This window comes from Podarcis liolepis, assembly GCF_965112155.1.
Source record: "Podarcis liolepis genome assembly, chromosome: 3".
Lineage (NCBI taxonomy): Eukaryota > Metazoa > Chordata > Lepidosauria > Squamata > Lacertidae > Podarcis > Podarcis liolepis.
The window spans coordinates 115,817,416-115,844,706 of NC_139557.1; the positions used below are offsets into that span (position 1 = coordinate 115,817,416).

General features: G+C 41.9%; 1 protein-coding gene and 2 long non-coding RNA genes across 4 annotated transcripts in view; all 3 read right to left on the reverse strand.

The window, feature by feature from the left end:
* BCL11A (BCL11 transcription factor A) overlaps positions 1-27,291 on the reverse strand; it is a 155,816-nt gene that overhangs the window by 97,734 nt on the left and 30,791 nt on the right. The gene's annotated exons all lie outside the window — the stretch shown is intronic.
* Positions 10,228-18,313, reverse strand: LOC310703028. The gene is made up of 2 exons (XR_014523906.1): positions 15,244-18,313; positions 10,228-14,951 (listed from the first exon to the last, which is right to left on the reverse strand). It is a non-coding gene; the product is annotated as an uncharacterized lncRNA (long non-coding RNA).
* The window catches only part of LOC310702998, a 9,029-nt gene continuing 4,669 nt past the window's right edge, over positions 22,932-27,291 (reverse strand). The window contains exons 1-3 of the long non-coding RNA XR_014523877.1: positions 24,277-27,291; positions 23,549-24,229; positions 22,932-23,475 (exon numbers count right to left, since the gene is read on the reverse strand). The exon at positions 24,277-27,291 is cut by the window's right edge and continues 4,669 nt beyond it. This is a non-coding gene — a long non-coding RNA (uncharacterized lncRNA). The remainder of the gene's footprint in view (positions 23,476-23,548; positions 24,230-24,276) is intronic.

A 27,291-nucleotide genomic window follows, 5' to 3' on the forward strand; every position in this document is an offset into this window, starting at 1 on the left:
TCCAATCCAACATCTGCAAGACCATAGGTTCCCCATCCCTGGTCTTCCTCAATGTGGAATGGAAATACCAGGGGCAAGGCTAAAAAGGATAAGAGCCACATATACATGGGGATTTATTATTCCACAGTTAGAATTGGAAGCTGTGAGTTTGTGGCCACATGGGTTGTAGCCTATGAGTCCAGTTTGATAGCTGCTTCTAGTCATCTGATGATGCTAGGATATTTGTCCACTGTTAAGGCAACCCTTTCTGTCCACTTGAGGGGGGGGGGCGTGTGAGCGTTATGAATGTGGCACAAATATCTCCATCAGGTAAACTGCTAATTTCCAAGGAGGAGTCACTTGTTCCCCCAGATACATCTGGAGCCAGGAGAGAGTGAGATAATGGGCAAGTAAAAGTCAGTCGGTCACGACACCCTGGTCATCAACAGAGCACATTTCCACAGCAGCAGCTGCTCCTTTTGTCTCCTTCCAGTGGAGCCCAACTGGCCTAAAATTTAATTTAATCTGCTGTAAAACCCAAGTGTCAAGCACTTAGGTGGCAGCTAAAAGCACCACTCTCAGAGAACTGAGTGACACTTACTAATAATAGCCTGTACATTAAGAGACTAGGAGCGGACATTTTGTATAACCAAAGAATATCTCGTGCACGGGAACTGATAAGTCTTGGCCAGACCCAGTTTCTCAGACTGCAGGCAGAGCATTTTGGGGGAAGCCCACCAGGGCTCTTTATGTGATTAGCTGTGCTAATACCCACCAGTGACCTCCCTTTCAGGCTGGGAGGCAACAATGGGCCTGGCTTTTGTTAGCAGAACAAAATGCCACCTTTTTACAGCCCTGCAATCATTGCACTCATCCCTTTTCATCTTTTTCAAAGATACGCCCTTCCTTGCCAGCAAAGTTGCTTAACCCTTCGCTGGACATGGTTTTACATCTTCTTCACTTACTCTCTTTTCAAAATGAACATTTTCTCCATGGTCAACTGGACGACTGCATTTGAAAAGCCATGGCTGGAGAGTCTGGGGTGGTGGTATAAGTGTAAAAATATGGAATGATTATGCAAACACTGACTGGTCAACCAACGTGTTATGCTTGCTAAAGGAAAAGGATAAGCTTAGGATAAACTTAGCACCAAGGACTCCATGTGACCCTGAGGTTTTCCTATCTGGCTTCAAATGTGCCCCCAATCCTAAGAAAGCCACTCTACAACACATCCACTTTAGCAAATTTATCCTGCACTCACACTGAAACATGGGCAAATGGCTCTTTAACTCCTTCCTCCCCAGTATGAACAAAAGAGGTTTTAGTAGAGGCCTCCCATTATTCTAAACTTCAGCTGCCCAGTCCAAGGAAACAGTCAAAGAGCTCTTTAAGTACAGTGGTACCTCGGGTTACATACGCTTCAGATTACAGACTCTGCTAACCCAGAAATAGTGCTTCAGGTTAAGAACTCTGCTTCAGGATGAGAACAGAAATCGTGCTGTGGCGGCACAGCGGCAGCGGGAGGCCCCATTAGCTAAAGTGGTGCTTCAGGTTAAGAACAGTTTCAGGTTAAGAACAGACCTCCGGAACGAATTAAGTACTTAACCTGAGGTACCACTGTACATATAAAGGATGGACCTCCACTACTATTCACACTGGGGAAGATTCAAAAGTCTTTGGATTATATTTTGGGAAAGAGAGCTGAGGTTACAGTATGTTGGTAAAGGAGCACTGAATAAGTTGCTCAATTGACAGAAACCAATGCTGCTGGTGTACTTTAGCCCTTGCTGACTAATTAAAGGGGGCGGGTATTCCCACATAAGAAGGCCCTGGGGCTGCATTCAAGTTGTTATAGGGTTCACAGTATGTGTTCAGTAGGAGCTGGAGATAACAAACCTTGTCAGTGCCAGTATTATAACTGGTTAAACACACACACACACACACCCCAATCTAATTAGGAATTACTGAACTGGATACTGTCCCCCCACCACACAAATAAAATTTTGATCTTTTCCCCGCAATTGAGTCTCATGGAAGAAAGAAATGAAATGAAAACGAAAATGAAAACTGCTAAGGGAGATGGTGGACTCAAAATATATCCAATGAATTGTTTTTTCATTGACTACATTATGCCTTATAAGCTTATAGTAATTTCTGATAATTGTATTCTTCAGTTGTTGTTTTAAGAAAAGCATTGTGGCACTGCTAGGGATGGGCATATCTGTCACTTTCATTTTCTCTCGGTTTCTCATTTTTTCAATTTTGATTCAGTTCTCCACATTTCCACATCACAATTATTATTATTTTAAAAATCCTTATGGAGGCTCTTCAGAATTTCAGTGCGAATTTCTCCAAATATACACATTTTTGCTAGCAATTTATAGTGCATTTCTGTATGCTATTTTTCACTAATATATGCATCTTTGTGCACACTTTACCTAGCATGTGCATTTGTGTGCACATTACTTGGTGGGAGAACTGTACTGCAATATTGGAAAAGGGAGAATTTCAAAGAACTCAAGGAAATTTATCTCCCATCCCTAAACACTACCAATAATGAAGTAATTTTCTTCAGCAATGGTAGACCCCAATTCTTATACACATTAAAGGGCTGCATTGAACTGCCAGGTCACCAACTGGTTACCCTGATCATAGGGGCACGTGTGTGCCCCAAGAGCTCATAAAGTGAGCTAAAGAGAAATTCCCCGCCACTGGATTACAAGATTAAAAGAATAAGACTCCAGTTCTTACTTGAACATCTGAACTCCAGTCAGGGATAAAACCCAGAGCTTCTGTGTTGTTTTTATTCCTAGCTGGCATTTCCCTTCTAAGGACTCGTAAGTCAGTGTTGTGGGGAAGCTGGACGGAATCCGTCCTCCAAGTGTGTCTTGGACACACAGCTGACTGGATGTGTCAGTTATGTTCCAAATGGGTTTTTGCAGGTCAAGATTCTGTCGGCAGTGAGAGCACACGCTATTTTTAGACAGGATAAGGTCACAGCGCTTTTAGAGACAGTGAGGTCTGCAATAAAACCTATTGATCAGACTCTGGAACTGCTGCTCCAGAGAGACATGTAGATTGAAACAGAAATTGCCTGGCCGTTTTCTCCACAGACTCGGCGGGTAAAAGCTTGTTGGTCTTAACATCTTTCAGGACACACACACACACACACACACACACACACAAGAATCAGCCACACACATATTCTTTTGGTCCACTTAACCAGATGCAAGAAGCAGGAAAAAAAGAAGAGGGGAAGAGGGCAGTAGGAATGGAGAGGGAAAAGACAAGAGATTTAGAAAATGTTGTGGTCTTGAGCTGAGCACCCAAGCATGGCTGTTCAACAGCAACAAGTGGAGCCATAACTCAGACACCAAGGCCAATGAACGCAAAACACTGCTCAAAAAGAGAGCACTGGTTCATCAGCAGCCTGCTAACACGCACAATCCCTCTGTCTGTCACATCTCCGTACCTTTGGACTAAGTCACTGTCATTGGACAAGCAATCAGAAGGTAAAAACTGCCACTCAAAGTCCATCGAGCCCCACAGCCTGCTTCCAAAAAAAGAAGGAAAAGGAAAGTACTGTAAAAGAGAGTATAAAGCAGAGAAAAAGCAGTTTACAATCACATAGTTGTGTGCAGTCCATCCATCTCTTACATTACACCTCCCTAAAGGGAACTGTTAACATTGGATTATGATAAAAGTTCTTATACCTGTAGGACTTTCTAGACAAACAGTAACATTTCTCCACATTTCCTTCTGGTTTGCTGTATGTGACACCCAACTAAACATCAGAACCAGGCCAGTATCTTTTCTTAATTTAGGAAGATTTGCAGTGTACAAACACCAAAATGCAGAAACCTGAATTAGTCTGCTATAAGCCTTAGCCGGATATTATTAATTTATAATATGCAAAATGGATACTGACTATCTCTTGGCCTTGTCTACATCAGGTGGCACTGATAGTGAATACTGTGAATGAATGAATGAAGGCCAAACAACCAGCATGCTAAAACCAGAATTTCTGTATAGTTCTTTACAAAATGATAAAAACAATCAGAGTGGAATTTAACTGTCAATATACCAATTAAGTAGACTTAAAGTGTGTATTCAGGGAAATAAGAATAGTGAATACTAAAGTTTAATCCAACCCTACATCACAGGGTTGCTGTAAGGAGAAAGAAAAGGAAAAACCATCTACACCCCCACTGTGAGCTCCTTGGAAGAGAACAAAAACAGGGGTGGGGAACTGAATCTGGCAATCCCTCATTGGCCACTTTTGACAGTGGGGCAGGGCTACCCACCTATCAATCAGCTGGATTCAGTAAAATGTTAGAATTTAAGCAAACCCCCCCCCCCCAAATTCTTGGGTCTAATGGGGAATGGAGTTTAACATAGTTTTTCCGTTACAGATAGGTAGCCGTGTTGGTCTGCCATAGTCAAAATAAAAAAATTCCTTCCAGTAGCACCTTAAAGACCAACTAAGTTAGTTCTTGGTATGAGCTTTCGTGTGCATGCACACTTCTTCAGATACACTGAAACAGAAGTTGCCAGATCCTTCTATATAGTGAGAAGGTGGGGAGGGGTATTACTCAGAAGGGTGGTGGGAATGGGAGATTGGCAGATAGCTGAGATGAGCCTGTTGACGACTCTTAACGACTGCAATAGGTCTTACAGGAAAAGGCAAGGGGTGAGAAGGTGAAAAATGGCTTAGTTTCTCCGTGTTCAGGAAACCGCCTGGCAGAAGAGCCATCAAGAGGTAATTACTGGAATGGCTGAGCCATTAAGAAGAGTTAATGACTCTGGACTGGACAGAAAATGGGCAAAGCCCCTCCCTGAGGTGAGAGATAGCAGAAACAAAAGCCCAAATTTTCAGGAGGCAGGGGCAGGATTGCAGTGGGCAACGAGGTAAGCAAATAGGAAAAAAGTGTCACTTTTGCAAGCTGAAGGAGGAGGCCAAAGCATGAGGCAGGCAGTCTATTTTATGCTACAGAGAGGGTCAGACATGATGTTTGGGGTCTCTTGGAATCCGAGGCTGAAGCAATGGAAGGAACAGGACCTTCTTGGGATGCGAATGCTCTGCACTCTCCCCATCTAGGTTCAGGTTGTATATATGTGTAAATAAACCATATATCATACAGACACCACAGTCTCTGCTGTATCTCTTTGTTCCAAAAGGAAACACAAACCCTGGTAAATGTGCCTAGTACCCCAGTAATCTCCCATCACTCAAAGCTTGTGGCGGTGTATAACACTATCATTATTCTATAAGTTAGACACTTGTTTAAACAAACTAATAAGTTAAATAAATATAATACCTCTGGTTTTTGCCTCAATCCAAGGAGGAGATCTGAGCAAAAATCCATAACATAACAAATTCCTAGTGCCATAAAAGTCAGCCATCGATAATCTTCAACTTTTAAGTCAATGACCCACTCCCAAACACCTCACTATTATGCAAGGCACTTTCCCGTTTAGAAGGCGATTTTTGCAACCTTGGGAGGAGGGGAGAGAGAGAGTGGGAAAGTGAAGTGCATCTTTATTTATCATCTATTCTGCTCTTCCAGCTTAGTTCACAAACCAAATATGCCACAGTAAACATAATCCATATATCAAACGGAGACACGGCTGACCCCATTAGCTACTCAAGGCTGTCCTAGTAAGAATGGTTGACCGTACACGGACAATAAGAGTCGCTAGGACAGTTACACAATAATGCGAAGAACCATAATTATAATCATAATAATTCTTAAAAGAGGAAAGGAGAAAGGCTACGTAGGGGAAACTCTCAGATTCATCTTTGAATGCAATGTTCTTTGAATAGCTTCCATTTTGGATTTTATCTATGGACAATAACATTATCTGAACTCAACAGTTCATGAAATAATACAATATGTACAAATTAAAGCACGCAGCACCATTACCCGCTTTAGCTGACATTCCATGCAGGTATGATTTTTTTCTTTTACTTTTTTTTAGTAGGCATGATAGGATGAAAAATCTGAATGGGGAATTAGTTATATGCCAAGTGAAGTTACAAATGCAGGGACAACAACAACCACAACCATGCATTTCAGCTCAAAGCAACACAATGAAAGACAAAATAAACAGCCTCAGCTATTCAAAAATATACATTCTGAAAAGTATTCCCTTACTAAGAAGGCAAGACCTCCATTCCTTTTTTCTTCACTGATTTGTTTTTTGCACTGTATTATCAACATCAATAAAAGTCTCCGTTTCCTAATTTATTTTGCAGTTCCAAATTTCTCCAATTTTATTTTAACTTTTTTATTTTTTTAAAGAAAGAGAGAGAGAGCAAACAACAATTCTGTTTCCTCCAGACTGACGTTTGTTCTTTAAAGAAAATGGCAGGGCAAAGGCAAAACCGCTTGAGCCCATGCCTAGAAAGCACCTGACAAATGCAAGTGTGGACAAAGTAAATATGATAGAAAACGTAAGAGAAATATTGTCAGGAAGAAGTTAAGTACATATGTGGGTAAGTGGGCCAGTAAATTGACAAATCACAGCTGCTAAGACTGTGACGTGCTTGTGAGATAGTTATTGCTTATTACTTATTAAATTTATATACCTCCCTTCTTCCGAAGATCTCAGGGCTGTTCACAAGACAAAAAAAATACAGGATAAAAGTACAAAATAAATAGTTGAAACAAAAACAAAATGAAAATATAACACACACACCCCACCAACAATGTTTTGCCAGAATACTTTACCAGAACATTCCTATTCTGCATTTGCAAGTGGTTGAAAAGCCACTGCTATAGCTAAGGGCCTTCCCGGTAGTGGCGCCAGCCCTCTGGAACACCCTCCCATCAGCTGTCAAGGAAATAAACAACTATCTGACTTTTAGAAGACATCTGAAGGCAGCCTTGTTTTGTTGTTCAGACGTGTCCGACTCTTCGTGACCCTATGGACCAGAGCACGCCAGGCACTCCTGTCTTCCACTGTCTCCTGCAGTTTGGTCAAACTCATGCTGGTAGCTTCAAGAACACTGTCCAACCATCTCGTCGTCTGTCGTCCCCTTCTCCTTGTGCCCTCCATCTTTCCCAACATCAGGGTCTTTTCCAGGGAGTCTTCTCATGAGGTGGCCAAAGTATTAGAGCCTCAGCTTCAGGATCTGTCCTTCCAGTGAGCACTCAGGGCTGATTTCCTTAAGACTGGATGGGTTTGATCTTCTTGCAGTCCATGGGACTCTCAAGAGTCTCCTCCAGCACCATAATTCAAAAGCATCCATTCTTCGGCAATCAGCCTTCTTTATGGTCCAGCTCTCACTTCTATACATCACTACTGGGAAAAGCATAGCTTTAACTATATGGACCTTTGTTTGCAAGGTGATGTCTCTGCTTTTTAAGATGCTGTCTAGGTTTGTCATTGCTTTTGTCCCAAAGAAGCAGGCATATTTTAATTTCGTGACTGCTGTCACCATCTGCAGTTATCGTGGAGCCCAAAAAAGTAAACTCTCTCACTGCCTCCATTTCTTCCCCTTCTATTTGCCAGGAGGTGATGGGACTAGTGGCCATTATCTTTTTTTTTAAAATGTTGAGCTTCAGGCCATATTTTGCGCTCTCCTCTTTCACCCTCATTAAAAGGTTCTTTAATTCCTCCTCACTTTCTGCCATCAAGGTTGTGTCATCTGCATATCTGAGGTTGTTGATATTTCTTCCGGCAATCTTAATTCCGGCTAGGGATTCATCCAGCCCAGCCTTTCGCATGGTGAATTCTGCATGTAAGTTAAATTAACAGGGAGACAATATACAGCCTTGTCGTACTTCTTTCCCAGTTTTGAACCAATCAGTTGTTCCATATCCAGTTCTAACTGTAGCTTCTTGTCCCACACAGAGATTTCTCAGAAGACAGATGAGGTGATCAGGCACTCCCATTTCTTTAAGAACTTGCCACAGTTTGCTGTGGTCGACACAGTCAAAGGCTTTTGCATAGTCAATGAAGCAGAAGTAGATGTTTTTCTGGAACTCTCTAGCTTTTTCTCCATAATCCAGCACATGTTTGCAATTTGGTCTCTGGTTCCTCTGCCCCTTCATCATAGATCACTGCCTTGTCATGGCAAAGGGGCTTGAATAACTCAGAGAAGCTATGAGCTATGCTGTGCAGGGCCACCCAAGACGGACAGGTCATAGTGGAGAGTTTTGACCAAACGTGATCCACCTGGAGCAGGAACTGGCAAGCCACTCCAGTATCCCTGCCAAGAAAACTCCATGGACAAAGACAACAGCCCTGTTTAGAGAAGTCTTTAATATTTGATGTTTTATCGTATTTTTTATATTTTGTTGGAAGCCACCCAGAGCGGCTGGGGAAGCCCAGCCAGATGGGTGGGGTATAAATAATAATAATATGTTGTTGTTGTTGTTGTATTATTATTATTCCTGAACATACAGGCTCAAGTCTCACCTCAGCAAATATTCGATCACCCAACAGCAATGTGGGGTCGCTTTTGTTCTAGACTGAATGACTATGGTAACAATTACTGAGATGCAGTTTTACAACCTGAAAGGCTGTATAAATGCATTTTTAGCTGTTTTCAACCTCATTTTGTGGCAGATTGTCAGTCCAAGGAAATCTTCAATAAAAGCTGCACTAAAACTCGAGAGTGAGTGGGTGGAGTGAATACATATTTAGATATTTGGGGAGACAGGTTAACAAATTGAGATGATGCTTTAAAAGCTCATATGACTTCCTTCTCATATATGAGAAAATTGCACTGGTCTAGGTAACAGATTACCAGGGCATGGACTAGAGTTTTATGTGATTTTGTGAATGCCATGTGCAGATTTAAAAAGTTGTCTTTCTGAAGAACTGCTGGCAGTGAGTTAAATCAAACGTACAATGAGAATAGTAGGACTAACAAGATCTTCTTACTGAATGAGGGTGAACCAGAGAAGTCATTTCACTTTCTGGTGCTCAAGGGATGCTTGCTTCTGCTCCGAACCTGCACTCTAAAGCAACTGTGGCAGGTGGATAACTATGGAATAGCTCAACTTCTTTTTTATGTCCCTCAGCACCTCTGCTTTCTCAGACTTCCACAGCCAAGCCAGTGGTGAACACAGTTGCATTAACTTTGAAGGGATCAGAAGATTCAGAGCATGGGCTATTCAGGATTTGTGCACACGTTGAGCAAAATCTAGGAACGACTCCCAGACCGAGCCTTCTAACTAAGGAATGCACAAATGGAGCGTGGGAGAAAGGCACACAAGGGTTTCAAGAACCTGGGAGGCCATAATGTATGATTAATAGCTATGTATGTATGTATGTATGTATGTATGTATGTATGTATGTATGTATTTACTCGTTTCTAAAGACTTTGCCTCCACATCCCTATGTCTCAAGTCAGGTGGTTCTCAGGTAGGGGGATAAAGCATGCAGCCACTAGTCTGCGATTGTAAAATGAAGCCCAAATGAAAACAGACCTGTAAACCTCAAGGACTAGTCATCCAAACCAGTTCCAAGTAGAAAAGTTACTGAAACATGTCCCAGCTCAAAACCAGACTACACTCCTTCCAGGCCACACTGCTGTGCGAGTCATGTGGCTCACACAAGAGCACAGTGCCCCAAAACTAGTGCTTTTTGGTACCGTGATCTCACGCAAGAACACGACCCTCAAAAATGGAATGTCCTGGAAAGTTGACGGGTATGTGCCGCAGATCCCCAGGTGGATCACCAGTTGGGAACCACTGGTCTAGTGGTTTCAACATGGTGAAAAGCATTTTAAAACTTCCACAGTTCCCAGTCAGATGTTGTTGTTGTACTACTACTACTACAACTACTATTACTATAATTTCTTGCCCACGCCTATCATGCAGTGTGAGCGAGAATTCTCCTACCTCTCATCTCCCCTGCAGCCACCAAATTCTGCTCTGAAGGGTTGGGGGACTGATTTTGGGGACCCCACAGTGGTTTGGAGGAGGGAGAACAGAAAGTAGAAGCTCCATTGCAAGATAACATTACTGTTGTGAAAGCAGTTGAACATTATTGGACGTCACCCAATGGGGTGTGCTGATTACAGTCCTACATAATCTACTTATTTTTAACCATGATCCTGAGGGTATGCTTATGGTTTTTAGTTTTTTTATAAAACAGAGTGCACATTTAATAGTTGAATTTTAAGTAATCTGTTTTAATTGATCCTGCATATCCCCTCTTGCTTAAGTTTGGACTCTGATGAGCCTCTGCGAAAAAGGAATTCCATACCTACTGGCCAGGAAACATCACAGGCTATTTCTTTCTATATTAACATCTAGAGTATGAGCTCAATATTATTGCAGAGGTCCACTAGACTTCAAGTCCGAGAAGATAAGCACAACAAATGCAACCACATTTCAACGTACTGTATAAGGTGGAGTCATTAAGATTAACCAAAAATGCTTAACAAAAATGTTTCATTCCTTTGTGATTAAAACCAGAAAACATCCCATGAGAAAATATATTTCTCCCCCCCCCCCCCATTTGATTTAAAGTGTGGTATTTGTTTCCTTAGCAAAATAAATATTTAATAGTCAGAAATTCTGTTTCAAGCCAGATAGTATATTTTGGTCAGCAGCAGCCAATTGGAAAACATTTGCTTTCTACTACAGATTTACAAAATTCATGAATGGCCAAGCGCAACAAATTCTTGGTGCTGTTGACAAACTCACAAAAAAATGAGTATAAAGACAGTAGTTGCTAATGCTGTTTGTTTCATGCAGAAAAACAAAGGGCAATTCATTTCTATTTTATCATAACGGGACCAGTAACCCTTAGCCATGATAGGTGGGAATGTCACATGTCCACAGGCAGTAGACCTCTGATTTGCAAAAGTCATGGTAAAGCAAGACGAAGAGCTGTCTCCATCTTGCCCAGCCTGCTGCACACTCTTAAGAGACAGAATGTTGTGCTAGATACTGTACATCTTTGTGTCTGATGCATGCATGAATGCTAACCCTATTCACATGTAAGTAATTAATAAAAATTTAAATCGTAACACACACAAAATTTCTACACCTCGATTACAAATTTCACCAAAGAATGTTGCTTCGGTTCTAATGCACAGACCGCCCCACTCGGCCTCCCTTGATTTAGAAAATGCATATTCATTGGTGTAGAATTGTCTCCCTCTATAGCCACAGTAGTCTTAGGCAGAATGACTAAGGAGCAACCACAGCATTCTGTCTGTTAAAAGAAAAGAAAAAGTAATGTGGGGGTAATTAAATGCATATTTATAATTAGAACTTAATAATTTGCATCAGGGACAAACGAACCCTGATTCCAATCTGTAGCACATTTAGATTTGCCTGAAGATAGCATAATTTGATGTTTTATAGCCTTCCACTCTCCCAGATTAGGAAGTAATACAGTTGTCTTTTTAAAGCTGTGTGTGCGTGTGTGTGTGTGTGTGTGTGTGTGCGCGCGCGCACTAAGGAGAAGCTTGCAATGAAAATGTTTGACAACGCAAAAGCAGCCATAAATTACATGACAACTGTGTAAAAGTCATGATGAAACAAATAAAGAGCTGACGTCTGTGCGGCAAACTCCTTCTTAGAAACAGAACTATTTAGCACGGAGAGAACTGTAAATTATCGTGAGTCAACAGCATTGATTTTTAGTCGACATTTCAATCAGTTTGAACTAGAAATACTACACCGCTCATCTGGCAGCCTCTTAAGCGAAGCTGCCTGCTCCTCTCTGGAGCCCTTTTCTTCACTTACAGCGCTCTTTAAATCCCCCATTGTTTCCACAGTACAATATTTATTGTGGAATCTCCAGGCCCAGGTACTTGACCTGGAGGTCGCTGGCTCATCTCAAGGGACCTTCTAAGTTAACTTTGCTGAGCTTGAAATTCACCCAAATGCAGAAAATGAGAGTGTGGGCGTGGTTAGCCAGGCAGGGGCCCTTGATCTGAGAGGGAAAGAATCGCTGTATAATGACAAGCTCAGCTTGCCAGCACATATGTCAGGAAACTGCATGTGAAAAACTTAGAAAGCCACACAGCATTCTGGTAGTCTGGGCATATGACTGCATTCCTATGTGTCAGCCTTAGTCCTATGTGGCTGTTCCTTTTCCTCAGCTACAGAAAAAATGTGAGAAGGGTGGGGCCTGTTGCGCTGCCAAGCTCCGCCCCCTCTGGTGCTTCATTTGTCCAGAGTTTAGATTCCTCCGTGAATGGGTGGGCAAATACCATATTGACAAAAATCTAACTTGACATTGAATCTAATGTGAACCTCAATTTTCAAAACCTTGAAACCAAAAATGTGCACCCTAATTTTCGCAACATAATACGACCAAAAAAGTGCATATTATGGAGACTCCAAAGGCAATTTAAACCCACTATGAAGAGCTTTATTTGGCAAAGTTGTTGAGCTCTTTTTTTTGCAAAATTTCCAGAATCCTGAAAATATGGCATCCATAATGGAGAAGGCTGTCTAAACAGAGGTGGAATCAGATAAAAGTCCCAAAGAATGTTTAAATTCAACTCTTATGACCTGTATAAAAAAATGGACAATTTTTCAAAAAGGTTTCAGCCCTGAACAGTTTTCTGGTCTGAGTGCTGAGGGCAACTTCAAACATTGCTTGGGCACACCTCTCCCCTTGCAAAGTAGAAACAGCAAATTTTTCCCAATCTCACAGGGGAAAACAAAGAAAGTGAATGTTTATGAAGATGTTGGCAGAAGACTGGAAAACAAGACACTATGCTAGGAACTTTCATTCAGCCAAAACATTGGAATGACTGCCTACTAAGCCTCCCCAGGGCCAATCCTAGCTTGGGTGTATTTGCTCACGAAACACAAAGTACATGTCAAGACAGTGGACAGGTGTAGATGATCACTCCAGATTATTGGGGCGTGTCCGCCCACAAGCACCCATGGCCTAACTACCTTTTCAGTGTGCGATTAAAATCAGGAAACAGCATTCATGTAGGCCTTATTAAATGTATGGCTAGTGCCACATGTAGGAGTGATAGAAGTGCGTGTTATTGAGACATTCGCTAAAATTAACAGCACATATGGAAGCCAGCCTAGAATAGGGAAATTAAGAGAAGTACATTTTTGGATATCCAGTTCTTCGATCAAAAGGAGCTGTAGCTCTCATGTGAGAGACCTCTGGTTTTCAAGGAAGTTCACACACAGCAGAAGTGTCGCACCTGAGAGAGCTTACGCTGCTGTCGCTAACAAAGCTGCCAAAATAGCAACGTGCCCTTTTTTTACATTGCTTCTCCCAGGCAGGCCGTTCGACAGAAGGTTGCGAAATCTTCACGAGCTGTGCATTTAGAAAACAAAGTACAATATCTGACATAGAAACCTGACAGCCCACCAAGAATCTTGAGTTTGTTTACCATTTCAGGGAGGGCAAGTCTGTAATGCTCATGGAGAATCTGACGAATTTAAACTTGAAACGTGCAGCTAGATTACTAAATTACTGGAAAGCAGCAGAGATATAGGGTCTTGGGAAGTCAGGATATTTTATTACTTTTTTCAGCACAGAACAGAATCCCCTTCAGCATCCCCACTCCCTATAAACCCGTGCCACCTACTGCTTTAACATGCGGTACAAGTTCTACCCACCCTTCCTTTGTACTCACAGTATCATTTTAAATCTAAAATATTGCAGTAACTGTCCTAAAGGACACTGTACAACCTAAATAAAGTGCATCAATCACATACGTGTATATAAATGGGAATGATTTCCAAAATCTTCTGTTTCAGAATTTCAAGATTTTTCCTTCCTGCAGCCGATCAGGTGGGGGGGACGACACACATTTCTATTTTGATTTGTCTAACTACAAGATTACTAAATAGTATACATAAAGCATTTCCCATCCCTTCAGATATATATTTGGCTTCCTCACATTATGTCCAGGTTTGGTAGCTTGTTTTGCTGGCAGGCCTTCTGATTTAAAGGCAGAACTTCAGCATGCGTAGCTTTCCCCAGCACTACTTGCTTGGGTCTGTCTGTCCAAGAACCCTGCTGGCTCTATTTCTTGTCAATCTCAATGCTGCCCTCTCAGCATGGTCAAACATAACCATGAAGCAAAATTCAATTAGACTACCATGTTCAAACTTTAAATAGTGACAACAGATCTGAATTTTCAGTCTAACTTCCAGCAGATACATGAAGAAGTGATGGGAGGGCAGCTCAAATAAAACCTGACAGGTGCAAGAAGGTTGGTGCGAGACAGGAAAGGACTATACCTTAGTGGTAGAGTACAGGTGAAAGGTCCCAGGTTCAAGCCTAGGTGTTTGCACATAGGGTTGGGGGAAACTCCCCGGAGAGCCACTGCCAGGCAGTGCAGACAGCACTGAGCTACGTGGAAGAATGGTCTGACTCAACATAAAGTAGCTTTATTCTCCTAAGAATTAGGGGCTGCTACGGAAGTTATCATGTTGCCAAAAAAAGAGTCTCAAGTAGCATGGCATAATTGCCCTTCCACATTCTGATGTACTACTGAAGACAAATGCTCTGCCACATGAAGCTATATGAAGTGGCTCCACATGGCAGCTACAGTACATGTACAAAGCAGCAGATGAAGAAACGGAAATAAATAATCTAGAACATCTAATTCTAGCACATAAAGACCCTATTCCTAAACCTTAGAAACAAACCCAGCTGTCCCTCACAATGTTGACTATCCCTGTAAAGTGCATTTACAATTCAATAACCATGTCATAAAATTTACATCTCCATTTTCACCCCATGAACTGTCAAGAGAAACGGAACTCTATACCTTATTGCCATTTCATCAGTAAGTTTTAATTCTATCAATCTTTAATTGCATTCTAATGATTGATTTTTCTGTGTTTTAAGTGGTTCTTGTTTTTAACTGCAAGCTGCCTTGAGTCCCATCAGAGGAAAAGGCAGGGTATAAATATAGTAATGATGATGATGATGATAATAATAATAATAATAATATTTAATGCAACACACCCTGTGAAATATTTTCCCTTCTATGAGACTACAAGCAACATGCACTTTTAGAAGAAGAAGAGAGTTTGGATTTGATATCCCGCCTTTCACTCCCCTTCAGGAGTCTCAAAGCGGCTAACATTCTCCTTTCTCTTCCTCCCCCACAACAAACACTCTGTGAGGTGAGAGGGGCTGAGAGACTTCACAGAAGTGTGACTGGCCCAAGGTCACCCAGCAGCTGCATGTGGAGGAGCGGAGACGCGAACCCGGTTACCCAGATTACGTGACTACCGCTCTTAACCACTACACCACACTGGCTCCCTTTTACAGGATAAACACTTTTTACAGGATAAACACTTTTACAGGATAAACACTTCCTATTTCCAGTTCTGTTCATGAAATATCTCTAGACATGCACCACCACAATGATAATATCTGATAAACAAAGATGTATTTAGAAGAAGAGGAGGAGTTTGGATTTGATATCCTGCTTTTATCACTACCCTAAGGAGTCTCAAAGCGGCTAACATTCTCCTCTCCTTCCTACCAGCACCCAGCAGCTGCATGTGGAAGAGAGGGGACACGAACCAGGTTCACCAGATTACAAGACTACCGCATTTAACCACTACACCACACTGGCATGAAAACATGCTTGGCAGGACAGGGCCACCCCTACCATGAGGCAGAGTGAGGAGGTGGCTTCAGGCGGTGCATGCTAAGAGGCAGGCAGTAGAGCTGTGTTTGCCATAAGGCCAGCCCTGAACCTCTGAACCCAGCATGCTGCCTCAGGTATGGAGGAGGATGCTTCATTGCCAGTGTTGAAGGAAGATTCAATTGCCATTCTTGTCAGCTTTTGTGCATGGGATGTGGAAGGTGCCATGTCGCCCGTTACCTCAGGCTGCAAAATGTCTTAGGCCGGCCCTGACGTTTGGGCCTGCATGGAGTAGGGTAGCCAACTTCTGTATCCTTAGGAGTCATTTGATTCTTCAAAGATTGAGAAGCTAAAGTGACTTCGCCAAAGAAGCTAGACCCTCATGGGAGGCCAGACTATCCGGCAAAGTTGGGGCCACTTAGCAGCAAGAGTTCCACATTTATAGAAAAACAAGAGATGCAACATTCAAGCATTGCTCCCTCACAACTTTGGATTTCCTTTTCATGCGAGTGGAACTATGGATGAAGCGTGCTACAATTTTGTTGCCAAGGACCAATAAAATTGTTTTGTGGGCAGAATCCAGCCTACAGATTGGAGTTCAACAAGCCTGAATTAGTACGTCACTGGGTTCTGCCATGACATGAATTTAATTTTATTGTTATTTTTTTTCATGACATGAATTTTACATGCAAAAGTGAAGTGCCTTAAACTAAAACAAGGCCTTGAAAATCTCCTTAACTCTGAAAAGGTTATTGTTTGACCAGAGTTCCCTCTTCAAATAAACAGAGTGAAGCCGTCCTATGTAACAGGCCTGTTTAAAAACCAACAAATATTTCAGCATGATATAGAAAGTGGGTAGCACATAAATAGGTTTGATGTGAAACTTCTCCTACTACAGTCATGTGCCACAAGATGGCTGCCTATAAAAGTGACGCCTGTTGCAGGCAATTAAGAATAAATCTTTGCACAATAGTTAACCCATTTTTAATTTATTTTTATATGGTTTTTATTGTATGGTTTTGTGTACAACTGTACATCACTTTGATGTTTTTTCTATGAAACAGTGGTATATAAATATTTTTTTTATAAATAAATAAGTAAAGCTGGCTGTGGGGAGCATTGCAGCCATTCAGTGTGCCAGTTGCCTGTAATGTCCGGCCACATGGAAGTCCGTTTTACCACAATGCTGCTATACTAAATTTATACAGTATTTTTGAGTGCTGTACTGAAAGTACTTCGCAAACCTCAGTAATCCTTTCAAAAACCTTGCAAGGCAAGCCAAGGTTATTATAACCATATGGAGATGGGGAGGTGCAACTAAAAGATGCACCTGGTACATCAATAGCGCTACATAAATAAGCAAGCAGTGGTAAAGCTTGCCTAAAGTCAAGTAGTGAGTTCACGGCAGAAGTGAAATCTGAACACAGTTCAGACTCTTAACCACCATGTCTTTGCAGTATGTGCAGGAATATGGTATAGAGTACAAGGCTATGGCAGTCATCCCACACTGACGAGTTTCAAAATGTCACACAGTGACTTAAATCACAAATGGTGACTTGATCAATAAAGCATGATTTGAGAATGCACAGCACAGAACACCATGAAAATGGCTTGCTCATCTGTTCACTTGCAACCATACAAACCTCGGGTTGATGTTAACGTAAGGGAGTCTCCTTATTTTCCTGGGTCAAATATATCTTCGTTCACACTTTTCAAACTGTAATCTCCCTCACTCTTTAACACATGACAATTCGTACACACACACACACACACACACACACACACACACACACTCTTTAATTTGCTTATTGGAAAAAACTGAAACCCGTTTTTGTCTTGGGCCCTCAGGTTACTGGCACTAACACAATTTCTTTTTTTTTCTTCTTCTTAACAGCAAGCCAAGAAAGATGACAGAAGCCGTCTGCATGGCCAAAAGACTGGTCTCAACTGGTTTGGGGGGGTGCAGGGGGATGGGGGAATTGAGCTGTCTCCATCTCTTCCCTCTCCCCCCCCCCTTTTCCCCTTTAGCCAAAAGACCTGGGAGCTTTTGATGCACAGTCAGTAAGCATTAAAAAAAAATTATTGAAAAGGCCTCGCTGCTCTTGGGATGTGACACTCTCTCATCATGCTCTGGACTTCAGCCAAGTTCATCCGTTAATAGGCAGCCACAACCACAGTCTAAACCAACCCCCCTTCCCCTCTCTCCCTCCACCACCCCCACCATTCACCCCATGCTGGCCCTTTTCCCTGACCCTCTCAGTCCTAAAAAACTAGACATCGATTATGTCTGCGCTTTTCCCTTTCCATTCAAGATAAACATAACGCTTCAAGTCCAGGGCACACCCTGGGACCCTTCACAAAGCCATCTATCATTCTGTCTGCCAAACCAGTCTGGCCACACTAAGGCACAACAGAATAATGATCTCAATGTACAATTTTCCCTTTGTGTGCTTGCCCTCTTACTACTAACCTCTTTGCCTCTACCACTTTCTCAGGAGCAGTTGCTATTGACCACAAAAATCATTCTCCCTCTCTCTTTTTCCTTTAATGGGAGGGGTGTGAGGATTTCGTTTGTTTTATTAGTAATTTTGCAACCCCAGTCTTTACTCGGAGGCTCAAGGTGGGTTAAAGCATTTTAAGGTGTGGGTGTGGGTATAAAGATGATTTACAAATTCATACAAATTATTTTTAAATGTCCAGTCTTCGTTATCTCTAAAACTGAGGGTGTCACAATTTAAAACTAAACACAATCAATTAAGAGCCAGGCAGTATTGCCTTGTTGTTTGTTGTTTAGTCGTGTCCGACTCTTCGTGACCCCATGGACCAGAGCACGCCAGGCACTCCTGTCTTCAGTATTGCCTAGCCAAAATTAAAAACAGGCTGTAGCCAGAAATTAGAGTTGGGTATGGGGGGGGGCACAACTGTAAGTCAATGAGGAACAACAACAAAGCAAATGCCAGTAGTTTAATGCGGTTCAGTTACAGTAAAAGTATTTTTACAACAAAATTAACTGTAACTATTTTTTTTGAATGGTTAAGCACTTACTAATAATCCCACAATGCTTTTACACTCATTAACATTGCTAGATATGCAAGAATTTTTGACTCATGTATGAGAATCAAGAGCTCCTGTACATTGTAACTAATGAAACCATCCAACCTGCTCTTAATTGGGAGCAAGTTCTTTCAGACTCAACAGGAACGATTTCCAAGAAAACATGCATACAATTATGTGGGGAGGGGTAAAAATCAAATGAATAGAATTTAAAATATTATGTGTAATCAACTGATGGACAAATTTGATAGTGTGTTTTAAAAGTTGGTTCCTGGTGTGCTAGAGCTCTCTGTGAAAAGGTCTTCAGGGTTGTTGGCACTGTTGTTAAACCATTTATGGGTATCACTTCATATAGCCAGTGTGTATAAGATTATATTTCCAAAGAATAAATGACTTGTCAGTACTATTTTAGTCAAGGAGAACTACTGTCTTCCTTAAAACAGCCTGTCATCTATATGGGAATACTGTAATGTTGACTTGGCCGTAGGGTGGGGTGGGAGGCGCAGAAGAATGCTACTAAGAAGGTTGGTGGACAGATTCTGCCTCATTTTCCTTATGATTAAACCCACTTCTGACTCTACCCAGAATTAGTATAACCATCTTTAAAAGAATATCCAAAGGCCTTCCTTCTCCCAGTCAAAATATCGCATTCGGGCACTGAGGTTTTAGGGAAGGGATGCAGGTCAAGGGACCAAAACAGTGGTAAAGCTCAAGACTCTGGCCCATTTGAAGTCATAGGGAACCCTAAAGGGGGGGGGCGGGTTGGCATAACCCCAACTACACCACCACCATGGAAGCAAGATAATCTAAAATGTAAACAGATACTGAGCACAGAGCGATCAATATAGTGCAAATCACAGTGTCCAAAGAATCAGTACTTGCAGATCAAATGACATATTATTTACACAGGATCCAGTATACCATAATGGACTTGAACCAGAGAGTCCAAATCATCCACAAAATTGTCCCCCAAAAGATGTTACTGGGCATAAATCTATGCCACAGTCATTCACACCACAACTTTTGGGAAGGATTTGTTTTCCCCCAGTAGCCCATGTTCTGCAAATACACAAATGCACATACTTCTATAAACTGTTATTAAAATGAAGTAGGTAAAGACTTTTTGGGGTTCAGCTGTTTTCAGCACAGAAAAGTTTTAGATGATACTGCTCTTGCATTAAAACAAGTATTTTATTCTATACTTCTCAGTGGGTTTTTAAAATAATAACATATTATTATCATTTTAATTTTCAAAAATTCACCATCATACAGAATAATAAATCAACAAAGTGAACACTGTACCCCTCCCTCCCCAGGGGAAAGTCTTTCAGTATGATTTTTTTTTTGCATTTTCTGGGCAAAATGGTCAAATGAAGCAGTGTCCCCATTCTTTATGTTCTTATCCTAACAGGTCTTTTTCCAAAACGTGTGTATTTAACTGGTGGCTTCTTCAATACTGAATGAAACAGTTCCAGTCAACAACGGAGCCAACCTCCTCATGCCGACGTCCCTTTTAAACAATTCATACCCAGTCCAAGATTTCAAAAAGGAGGGTTTAAAAAAATCTACATAACAAATTATACACTGTGATGTAGTCAATACATTCTCGTTAAGAGTAATAGCCCATCCTCTGGTGTAGCATGCAGAAGCACTAGAGCATGGAAACATGAATTATGCGCCTTGAAGTGCCACAAGGCAATCACTCAACAATCTACTCCAGTGTCGGAAGCTGGCCACACTCCCTGTGTCCAAACAGCAGCACCCACGGCAGCCCCCTTTATCCTATACAGAGGGCCATACATCAGGGGTAGAGCACATGCAGATTCAACCCTTGGCTAAAGCAAGTACAGCTAGGAGAGAAAACTTTCAGAGCTACCAATCAGAACAGACAATACTGAGCTAGACGGACAAATGGCATGACTTGTTTCACATTGCAGAGTTCCAGAGCAGCTGTGAGCCCCTAATGAAATATGCCTATCCTGTTCTGTCCTGTATATCTTGCACAATATAGGATCTGGCACACCAACCCATACTAATTACCGTATATACTCAAGTATAAGCTAACTTTTTCAGCACATTTTTTATGCTGAAAAAGCCCCCTTGGCTTATACTCGAGTGAGGCGGGCGGAGGCAGAGGAGGGATGAGCAGCCCGAAAGGAGCCCTTTCTCGCCACCGCCGCTGCCCGCCTCTCACAAGGGCAGGCACAGGAGCCGTGGCTGGGAGGAGGGCTCATTTTGGGCTGCTCCTTCCTCCTCCGCCGCCTTTGCCACTGTTGGCGGCGGAGGAACGAGCAGCCAGAAAGCCGCCATTTTGGGCTGCTTGTTCTTCCTCTACCGCTGCCGCCACCACCAGGTTTGTGGTGTGGTGAACTGGCTTATACTTGTCAATAAGTTTTCCCAGTTTTTTGTGCTAAAACTAGGTGCCTCGGCTTATATTCGGGTCGGCTTATACTCGAGTATATACAGTAATTCCTGGAACTATGAGCATATGTTTTTCCTTGTTTAATTAGAATCGGTATCCAAAATATCTACTGATTCTAAAATTGCAGAGACTTGCATTTAACAATATTGTTCTCCGTATTATTTGAATGATATTACCATGAGTTTAGAAAATAAAATTTTGTAATATTGCAGATTTTAAATCCCCCCCCCCCCCATTTGGGGCGTAGAGCTCAGCTAATATATCATTTTCAATTAGCTTTATCTCTACATTTTTTTAATGAGTCAGGTACAGGTTCTAGCAGAAAACTGCAAACGGGACCTAAGGGGGAGAAAAAAATGGTGGTAGCTAATGATTCCACATTTGTAAGTAAGACCCCAGCTGCATGGTCACTTCCTATCCAAAACATGAATTGCCTTTCAGAATTTGCATCCTCTGCAATGTTTATTAACCAACACTGCGAGGGTAAGGGGAGGGGATTCGGGTGGGTGTCCCCCCCCCCTTGCTAGATCCTTTGTTTCACCAGGACAGCTGCATGCCATCTCCACCCCCTCCCAGCCATCCCCTCCTAAAGAAATAATTAAATCCAATTAGGACCGGAAAATAATTTACATTTTAGTTGAATGTAACAAGGAGTTGGGGGTGGGGTGGAATTATCAGACAAAATAAAAAATAAAAAATAGAGCCTTAAAATTTAATTTAACCACCTTGTTCCTCATTTAGAGCTACGGGGGATGCATTTTAGATTCAGAAAGTCCACTTCTTAATGTTAAGTAGTGACGTATTTAACAATAGCAACATATGCAATAAAAAGTGAGCCTATTAGAATTCATTCTTCCATTAATCATTCTCTGAACAAGAGAATCCTGGTCTACTATTACGTATGCTACAATTTGGTTCTGTCCCCTCCATTTATGGTTCATTTAAATGGGTTCCATTGCAACGGATTAGTAAGTAACAGAATCTTGGTATGTGAATGGCAAAAAAATTCCTTGGCATCGGCATATGTTTGCTGATCGAATTTCAGATCATATGTCTTTCATTATTGTGGCTTTGCCTCAAAACTGTTTGCCGCGGTTATGCATGTTGGCTGTTGGCCTCAGACACTCCCCCCACCCCACCCCCACCCGTGGAGAGCTTTGAAATCATAAATATTAGGAGGGGAACAAAAAAAAAGTCAGGGTTCTTTGCCTTTTCTTCTTTTAAAAGCACTTTCCACTTCCCTCAAATTATGCTGGTAGCCCTTATCCTAAAATTTACTGGACCAATTAAAAACACTGCTTTGGATGGAACCCAGTAATAGGTTGCCCAGTTGCTGTAATAGTGTCATTATGTCAGCATAGCATGAGTGTTACATGGGGAAACCCCCCACAAAACTGGTACAGTGGTGCCTCGCAAGACGAAAAGAATTCGTTCCGCGAGTCTTTTCGTCTTGCGATGTTTTTCGTCTTGCGAAGCACGGTCCGTCGCAACTGCGCCCCTTCAAGCGGCTTTTTAAAAAAAGCGCAAGACGTTTTCGTCTTGCGAAGCAAGCCCATAGGGAAATTCGTCTAGCGAAGCAACGCAAAAACGGAAAACCCTTTCGTCTAGTGAGTTTTTCGTCTTGCGAGGCATTCGTCTTGCAGGGCACCACTGTATATGGAGAAGAAAAGGGGGCTATATGGGGGGAGAAGGCAAAACCAGAAGAAAATGGAAGATTTTTGAAGTCTTTTTGTCTTTCATTTGGAATTATCTGTACAGTTGACATTTGAGAAGTTTCTGAACTGCCACAAATGCACCAGACTTTAAATCTGTGTGCAATTTACTCAGAAACAGAACAAAATCTGCTTACACTTACCAATATGCTTCACTGAGAATGCCATAATGTTTTAAAGCAGTCCAGTGAGGCCATACTGCACCTTTCTTTCTTTCTTTTCTTTCTTTTTAAGGCAACGAAGAAATGCAAGCCTCTTTATTCTGCTTTGGAGGAATTTGTAATATTTTCATTCTTTAGCATCAGAAAAGCACGTATGGCAATTGTTCACAAATAAATACACTAGAAGCTACAACCAGTAAAAATGCTCTCCTATCTGCTCTACTGGAATTTGGACAAATCCCTGCACATCATACTGTTGGGTTAGCAGTCCGACAATGAAAGAGAAATGGTTCAAACTTAAAAAAAAAATGAACAAGTTGATATTGGGTGCCTCTTTCTACTGCTCCAGCACATAGGTGGAAATGCTTCCTTCCTTATTGTTCCCAAATTTCCTGTTAGCCAGTTTATCCATTTCATGCATCTTCAGATACATCCATGACCTTGTCAGGATTGGGATTAGACTGACGAGGAGAATGTGGAAGAAGCAGAAGGGATGATAAATTGTAGACACCAAAGATGGAGGTTCCCACCTTCCGTCTCAGGTTGGCGGGAGGGATATGGTAACCTATTGGGACACCTTCATTGCTTCTGCTCAGTTCTGAACTTCTATTTTGGTTCCTGAACTCCTGAATGGCTATGCCTGCTCCTGAACTCCTATAGCTATGCCTGCTGCTGAGCCTGTAGATGTACTGGCCCAAATAAAGATCTCTCTCTTGCACACAAGTTAGAGCCTCTGTTGTCATGTTTTGGGCAGGAGTCAGGGCACTTCATATCTTACAAAGCAATTCCATCAAGAAAATGATCACACATATGGAATCAATTATACATACACTTGGACACAGACCAAAGGCTAGGAAGTCAGGAAGGGCAAAACCATTACACACACACACACACACACACCCCTGGAACTCATAGATGGACCTCATCAGTTCATCTTACTGCCTAAAAAAGTTCACAAGCTTAATAATTTATTGGTGTTCCGGATACTGTTTCCCAGCTGAATATTAACAACTTCAAACTGAAGCATGCTTTTAGCATGGTGTGGCTGGAGTCACAAAGGGCAGCACCAAGTCCCCTTGGAGGTTGAAACGGGAACTTGGTGCTATTTCTTGCAAAATGGCCACTGCTTCGCACAGTTTATTTTCTTTCATTAACCACTTTCTTTCATTAAAGGTATCACTTTTCTGTGACCCAATTTAGCTTGTTAAAGCCAGCAGCAAATGTGTATAAAATAAAAACAAATGAAAACAACAGCATCATTAAGAGGCTTAATTTTGGAAGAGCTTGTTGGGGTACAGGAACTGGGAAAAAAGTTCCATTAGAGAGCAAAGGCTTAGCACAACTGCATTAAATGTAGTAGCCATGGGGCCAGTGAAGGAACAGAGACACATTTCACTCTGCCATCTCCTCGCCACTTTACACAACCACTTTGGTAAGCTGCGGGACTGAGAATATCAATACCAGATTTGAGAATAGAACCTAACCTGGCAAGTTACTACAGATTGGGTGCACTTAGCCCATTGAGATCACACGTGGTGCAGAAGGAAATGTGAGTGCAAACATTGCCCCCCAAATAATTGGCAGGTGTTATGAAGCTTCTGGATTTGCTATGCCTGATATAAATATACCATGCCTGGAGATCAGACCAGTACTTTCTGCATGCATGCTCAAGCTATTTACCGTAAGCAACCTATTCTTGGGAAACCTCTGGGTCGGGATTTCAGTTAGAATGGCCGGGTTAAAAAAAGAGGTAGAAAGAGGTATTGCCTCACTTGCTGAAATTCCCTCTTCTATACAACTGTTAAAAGGTTCGGAAACACTGTCTTTTTCACCTGGACTCCCTGATTTCAGTACAGTGGTACCTCAGGTTACATACGCTTCAGGTTACATATGCTTCAGGTTACACACTCCACTAACCCAGAAATAGTGCTTCAGGTTAAGAACTTTGCTTCAGGATGAGAACAGAAATCGGGCTCCGGCAGCGCGGCAGCAGCAGGAAGCCCCATTAGCTAAAGTGGTGCTTCAGGTTAAGAACAGTTTCAGGTTAAGAACGGACCTCCAGAACGAATTAAGTACTTAACCTGAGGTGCCACCGTACAGCTGCTTACACAGCCTTGGCCTGACTCTTGACCAAGTGAATGAGCTTCAAGTTTTTCTTTATTTTTGATTCCCCAGGAGAACAAGTGCTGCTATATTGTTTTACTGTGCACCCCTTTCCTGTGTTGTTGTTTTTCCTTTGTAAGACCTAATTATACCATGCTATGGCGATTCACTTTCTCCAGCTTGGCAAGTGCCAAGCAAACATTTAGTCCTCACAGATGAAGAGATTGGTTTTTGAAACTTCACCAAACATCTTCAAGGCTGAGATTATTCTGGCAGACCCAGATTTTCAGTGACCGGGCTTCAGCGTCAGTAACTTCCATTGCCTTTCTTGCCCTTTACCATGACAAGCCGGAGCATAATAAACATTCCAAAATAAGCTAATAGGTTACATTTGCATAATGCTTCTAAGTTGCAAAATGCACCTTTTCTTGGCACAAAATTGGTGCCATGTACGTAAAGAATCCATATTTCATTTCTTCAAATAAACAACAACAACCCACAGTATATTCTGTCCTGTACTAACCATTTCATCACACACAAATCAGGTGTGAAAACCACAAGTGCAAGTGGGGTTAGATCCTAACGATTAGGAAGTCTGCAGAACAGTGGAAACTAGTCACAGGAAGATGAGGAATGACCTAGATTGACACAGGCACGTATCAGTCCTCGTGTGAATTTGCTAACTAAAAGTAGCAAACTAGCTCTCAAGCCATGGTAAGTGTGGGTGGAAGGCTGAGGGACAACAGCTTCTCTCAAAATAAATGTTAGCACAGATCTTGCATATTTAAGCCTTCAAACCAGTCATTTTCAGCACAATCATTGCACTAACCCTATAAGACAGGTCTGTATCATTATCCACATATTGCAGGTAGACTTTGTGGTCCTGCCTAAGGCCATCTTTACGGTTAATGGCGGAAGCAGCATTTGTTGTGAACCCTGCATCCTCCAGCTGCCTTTTGGCCGCGATGCTACAATGACTCTCAAAAATGGCGAAAAGCAGCTCAGAAACCAGACCAGTTAGGACTTGAGGGGCCATCTCATACATTTTGCAGCAACGTATAAAGGTTTGTGTACACCATGTGGGGAGTTACAGCCAGTCACTCCTCTCTAATTGAGCACAACTGTACAATACTAGTGTTTTCAAACAGTTATTTGTGGAATTCGCATTTTACATTTTTTAGGTGTATGACTACAATACATAGACATATATAATACATTAAGAACGTAAGAAATACTCTCTGAATAAGACCAAATGTCCATCTATCCCATCATCCTGCTTCCTGCTGTGACCAACCAGATGCCCCTGGAAAGTCTACAAGGAAAACATTAAGGGTGCCTCCAGCCAGGGCACCCTTGCATTATTAATATTGTAAACAGATCACAGAGGTATTGTAAGTAGGCCCCTGGCAATAGGTTTTTCGGCTTCTTGGATTTTCCCCAGAAATGGAGAAATCCACATTAAATAACGAATCATGTGGGTGCTGGGGGAGGGGAGCTGCATTTACTAACATCAACACCACAACAAGCACTCATTTGGAAGCACCTTAATACAATAATTCACTCTGTGTTGCTTCCTAGCAACTGGTATGCTATGGCATATTGTTTCTGATCCTGGAGGTTACATAGAGCCATCATGACCAGCGGCCACAGATAGCCCTATCCTTTGTGAATTTTATCTAGCCTTCTTTGAAAGCCACCTCCCTGCCTCTATCCACCCCACCCCTCTAACACACAGGCACACACACACTAAATGCTTTCAACACCTGAATCTTAGAAGTAGAATGAACTAGGCAAAAAGTATGCAATTACATGCAAATTTACTTAATTTCCATCATTTCGTCTCAGCATCTAATTTGGGTTTCCTTGATGTGGAATTTTTCTTTGTTTTGTTTTTAAAACCCAGACCCTGTTGCACACACAGGCAGAGAATGAATGGGACACGAGAAAGAAAAGAACTGGGGGTGCGGGAGAGAAAAAGAAACTATAGGCAAGTGGAATATTCAGAGGCCAGGAGCGCTCTGCTACCTTATGAGTGCATCCACACAACTATATGCCATATTACCTGGAAGGGAACCTCACTGGCTTCAATGTAATATTAATACATTAGTTACATTCATTGAAAGGGCTGAGACCATTGAGAAGTACTGTTGTTTTTTAATAGTGCCACTTTGCGAACAAGCTTGTAAGAAAATTCATAAGAAAATTCTGTAACCCCTTGTTCCTACATACCTGTGTCAGTCATTTCAGTGGGCTAAGCAAAAGAAAACTAGGAAGAGGCACCAATTCAGCATCAATAAGTAG